Source organism: Zonotrichia leucophrys, unplaced genomic scaffold, assembly GCF_028769735.1.
Source record: "Zonotrichia leucophrys gambelii isolate GWCS_2022_RI unplaced genomic scaffold, RI_Zleu_2.0 Scaffold_870_20532, whole genome shotgun sequence".
In the NCBI taxonomy this organism is placed as follows: domain Eukaryota; kingdom Metazoa; phylum Chordata; class Aves; order Passeriformes; family Passerellidae; genus Zonotrichia; species Zonotrichia leucophrys.
The window spans coordinates 8,805-14,451 of record NW_026993075.1 but is presented as its reverse complement, the minus strand read 5'-3'; the positions used below and the strand labels follow the sequence as shown (position 1 = coordinate 14,451).

Sequence of the window (5,647 nt, the reverse complement as noted above, 5' to 3'; positions counted from 1 at the left end):
AAAACACAAACAAAACAAACAAACTTCTCCACGGCTTTCCCGGCACTGCGGCTCCGGTGGCTCCGGCTCCGAGGAAAGCCCTCAGTTTTCCTACCCCTTATTAGGCGCATTAGTACACTGCTTTAATTTACTGCAACAATGGGAAAACTGCCCAAAACTCTGTGGATGAGTGGGGGAAGGGAGAGATTTCTGACAGAAAACTCCAAAATCGCAGAGGTGGATAATGAGAACTAAGTGAAGACCCTTAAATCCACTTTTCCTCTCATGCCTCCATTGTGAAAAACGCCCTTCACTTAAAAAAAAAAAATTCAAGTTTAATAGTAATAAAATTGGCAGAAAAATAGTAATTTAATTAAAGTAATAAAAATTTGAACAATTAAAGTAGGAAAATGTGAGACAATAAGAAGTAAGTTATGGAGGACCGGGTACCTTTTTTGGGTAAAATAAGCCCAAAAAAGGTCACCCGTTATCAGAGGATTAACCATTGAAAGCAATAGCCTGTTGCATATTCATACACCTCATACATGATGCATAAATTCCATTCAAACAAAGGATTCTGTCTGGTCAGTGTCAACTTCTTCCTCCTAATCCTTAGTGGCGTCTTCATGGCTTAGCAAGGTGGGAAGAAGTTTGCTTCTTCTGATAAGAGAGCACTAAATTCTCTTTCCCTGAAAGATTTAGGTGTCCTGTGGCTGCTATCTGGTGCAAGTACCTCATTCATTTCTTAGAAAAGTATCCCACATACATAGTTCCTACTTTAACTACAAAACTACATTTACCATACTGTTAAAATGTTGATACTGCCCTACTAATCACTACAACAAAATACATATAGTATTTTATATCTGCATAGAGACATATAATATGCACTTTTCCCACTGCCAAGGTAAAGGGATTCCTTTAATCTGTCTAACCACAAATAAAATAAATAAAAAGGCTGTCCCTGTTACAGAAAAAATCTGATATGCCCACAAACACCACAAATGGGGGCGGGGGGGAATTCCTGGAATTCTTTTAATTTGCTTTAATGCACATAAATCACCTGTTGCCTTCTGATACAAGGCAGGCGGCCTGTTTTCGGGAGACAGCACGTAGACCCCCTTCCCCAGGGTCGCTCAGGCCTAAGAAACACGCGGACACCAATATGGTGGAGGATCAAAGGCCTTTATTCTCTCTTCTCGTGGGGTTTTATAGTCTAGGGGGCTTCTACGTCAGGTGGGGGTCTGTCTTTACCATCTATGGTTAGTAAGGGATGGAAAGTTACTGGGCAAGTGGAAAGTTACTGGCATCTGGTTCAGGGGGCTACATTCCTATGTTAACTTTCTTATCTAACGGGGCAGGGGCCCTGTCTTCCCATAACATCACAACATCTTCTGAACGCCAGGCCCTACCTCCTACAATCACCACACTAGTTTTTCCACATAAAATGCTGCACTTGTTGCAAACAAAATCTTAAAATCTCACAAACAGAGCTATACAGTCCCAAGAATCAAATTACCACAATGCAGGGGAAAAAACCCACACAGCTCTCCTGTACCTCAAGTCTTGGGAATCAACTTATAACAAGCTCTCTCTATTACAGCTCTGACAGCCCACAAACACTGGTTCAAGTTAAAGTCCTATAAAAAGGTGGCTTAACTCTTTTGACTCAGGCTCAAGCTTAATACATAGCTTAACACAGATGACACACAACAAAAATTACCAGCTTGTTACAATTATAACGTTTACACAATAGTCAGCAAAATCTCACACTACACCAGATGAATCCAAAGTTGCAACTTTGCAAACTCCACAAGGAGAGGGATCACAAAGGCACTGTGTTACAGCGTTGGATCCTCGCCTCCCAGGTCCCACAGGCAAAGGATTGGTTAACACCTGAACACAAAGCCTTATGAAAGAATGGTTATACTCAAACACCAGGTGTCACAGTGAATGCTGTTCCCCAAAACTAGAAAGTTCACACACACAAACTCACTGTGAAAGGGGTATTTCTTTCCACACACACAAACTCACTGTGAAAGGGGTATTTCCACACACACAAACTCAGTTATAACAACCTTAGACCAGCATTTGCCCTTACGACTGCTAGCCCCAGTTGGTGGCAAACTGAGCTCTCTAAGGCAAAACAAATGGCAGCACCAAAAGCCCGAGCTCAGTACAACAGTTCAACAACTCTTTCTGCTGGCAACCAGATTTCAACTGCAACTTCAGCTTGCAAGCACACTACAGAGGCACAAGTTGCACGTGGGACATCTCCCACGACTTACCAAAGGGCCTCTCCTGACCACGCCTTACCGGTCACTGTTTAAAACTGTTTCAATGTTTAAACAAAACAGAAAATTTTCAATTTTCTACTCACAGAAAGTCCCGCTAAATTCCTGAATTTTACAATGCCATTTTGTCTGGAGTTTTAGTAGTCAGGCGTCCTTGTCTGCTGCTGGATGAACAGTCTGTGCAGCAGAGCCCACTCTTCCAGGAATATCCTGGGGGTGCACCAAGGGGGTCCATGACCTGAGCTGGTCGCACAGCCCAGCAGAGTCTCCTCCTGGCTGGCTTGCTAACTGAATCATTAAAACTGAAGATCAAGGACAACGACTCTAACTAGTTAAAGTTAGAAAGTTGTATGTTTATAACGTGGGTGGGCAGCACGGGGGAGTCATTCTCAAAATGCATGACTGCACCACACAAGGATTTTTGCCTTCTGTTCATTTCCCAAAATAATACGTATGCATAACCCCAGCACCTCCCATCCCCGCGTTGTATTAAAATGACGTTATTAGTCCTTCACGTGTGTGCAATTCTTCTCTTGAATTGGGTCGGTGGTCTCAAATTGGGCCAGTGGTCCAGGGATGAAGTCAGGAAGGTCTTCATCAGGTCTCTGTGACCCTCTGGCACAATCCAAGGCCCCTGCTTTGTGATGGATTAACACAGAGTCTAGGTGCTGGGCATTGTTCTACTGCTTTCAATATGTTCCTCTAATGGTTCACTTGCTCCACTTTTTTCTACAAATGAGCTCATAATATAACAATTAGCTTTAGCTTAGGCATCTAATAATCATTGTCCTATTTTTGGTGTATCTGACTTCAATGTGAATTGGTTCTAATCCTCAGCTAAAATCTTAAATTTTTAAAATCATGATTCACGTATGGCTGCTCTCCAGTTGTTGTTCATGCCTACGATGCAACATGAACCATCAGTGAGAACAACGCAGCGTGTTTCTTCTGCTGGCAGTTGATTGTAGGGTGGAGCTTCTTCAGCCCGTGTCACTTGTTCTTATTCTTCTTTGTCAGCGAGACCAAAATTTTCACCTTCTGGCCAGTTTGTAATTATTGCCAAAATTCTAGGGCAATTTGGGTTTCCAATACTGCTGATTCTGCCAAGCCCATTCCCTTGGCTGTGGTTTTGCTGGATAGTAGGCAGGGACAGTGGGAATCTCGTTCATTCTCGCGTAGCTGATTGATAATTGCTGCCCCGAGATGCGTAGGATGTCTGTGCTTCGGCCTGTGCAACTGAAGAACGAGTCTGGACTCTTCACTTTTTGGTCTTGAGGTTGTTTATTAATTCTTATCTATAAAATTTTCTTTCTGCCCAGCCGAGGTCTGCTCAGCAGGGCAGCCACGACCACTCTGACCGCTCCCAAGGTGGTGTTGTCTTTTTATACTACAAACTACGTATATCATATTGACACTTAATTCCCAATACCTATCACCTATTTTAGACAGTGCACTTCTACTCTAAATCAATCCCAAAGTGCCAACATCACAGCAGAAAATGGAGAACAAAAAGAACAAGAAGAAAGGCTAGACATGCCCTGATTCCTCCATCTTGTCCCCATAACCCCCATACCAAAAAATCCTAAAATCTACATTTTCATCCTGTGATTATTTTGTCATTACTCAATTCAAACCTGTGTGACTTTCACGTCCTCATACAAAGCTGGTAACTTGCTCCAAGGGTCAAAATCAAATCCCCAGGTGTTCTGGGCAGCATGCCAGGGTCTCCAAGCTCCCTGGTGGGGTGCTTGGCAACTCGGACACCGGGAGGGATGTACTGAGTTCTGACATCTCCCCCTTCTGTTTGCACCAAAACCACCTCTTTGGCGACTCGATTCATGACCTGTCACACACACAAAAGGATGCATGGCACAATGAGCATGAGAACCAAAAGTCCTACTAAAATATAAAACTCTATTTCTAAAAGCACTTTCCACAAAGGAGAAAGATCGAAAAATTCAACCACATCATCGAACCAGGATCCAGTGAGCTCCCCAAGCTTTTTTATACTGTCTTCTATCTTTTAATGTTTTCATGAATTGACTTTGAGTGATCTGTCAGATTTATGCAGCACATTCCTTCAAATTCCTCACATCCATATCCATGTGCCAGCAGCAGATAAGTGATTGCTGCTCTATTTTGAAGAGTTGCCCGTTTTACACTGTCAATGTCTTTTAACATGTCACTCAGTGCAAGAGAAACGGCTCGAGCATGTTTGCTCAACCAGCAACCCATGTGGTCCAATTGAGTCAAGGCCATCCCTGACGCTGTCTGAGGTGAGAAAATTGCAATGGCAACTCTCCAAGCCTTGTCCCAAGTGTTTACCTCACCATCACAATTTGGACTATACTGTTCCAATGATCTTCTCCCTTTACGTTTTTGCTCTTTCAATGATTTTGAATCAGGTGACAACAATGAAATTCTTCCAATGCAGCATGGACCACCTTTGACATTTGCAGGGATGCCAGGCCAAATTCTGTCTTTACAAATGAAAAAGATCCCCCGTGGCAATTGTGCTGGAACCTGGAGCAATGCTTTGGTTGTCGTCTTGGTGTATTTGCACCAAGCTGATGCATTTTTGTAAAAAGCATGATGCGGAGTGTGAGAGTCTGTCTGAAATATCCTTCATTTTTGCCTCATGATTGTCGTGAAGAAAAGACCACCAAAAAGTTAAAAACTGTTGAGCCAGTGGGAGGGGGAGTCATGTGCCTCTTAGCTCAGTGTTTCCACAGGTGTTGTTTGCCACGCTGAACTTGAAGGGGCACCTTGCCCTTTTTCTGAACAATGGACCTGGACTTTCTCCCCACCTCCTGGCCTGGCTGCTTTGAGCTTTGGGGTGGTCCCTCTTCCAAGAGAAGACCCCTCTCGTCCACCCTCAACCATTGTGACAGACAAGCAGAGATGTAAGCTTCTTCATCAAGGAACCAAGGTAAGAAACTCCTGTGCAAGGAAACCCCCCTCACACCCTTCTTACAGAGACTGGAACTGACCCCCCCAACTCGGGGGAGATGTGCAGTGGGGGGAGGAAAAGCTGCCCAGAGTAAATGCAGGTGCGAGCACTGGGCCATGAAAACAATGGTTCTCGCTCCTTGCCTGGCTTGGGTTTGTGCACCCCTATTCTTTCTCCCCCGAAGACCTTTGTTTCGGCCAAGAAACTATTCCCCTTCCCCAAACTAAAGATAGTATAACCAGGGTCCTGATCAGCCATGCCTTTCGAGATCTCCCCGCAAGTGGCCTGGCGAGCTTTCGACGGCTGGACCTCGAAGGATAAATGTAGCACCGCATTCGGTTGCTATACCCATCTCCCCTCTTCTCCTCCCTCTTTTCCTTGTCTTCTCCTTCTTTCCCCAGTTTCCCCTCACCAACACATTTCT

General features: G+C 44.2%; 1 long non-coding RNA gene across 1 annotated transcript; it reads right to left on the bottom strand.

The window, feature by feature from the left end:
• Positions 1–881: 881 nt before the first annotated feature.
• On the bottom strand, positions 882–5,416 carry LOC135442024 (uncharacterized). The gene is made up of 2 exons (XR_010438601.1): positions 1,405–5,416; positions 882–1,042 (listed from the first exon to the last, which is right to left on the bottom strand). It is a non-coding gene; the product is annotated as an uncharacterized LOC135442024 (long non-coding RNA).
• Between the last annotated feature and the right edge of the window lie 231 nt (positions 5,417–5,647).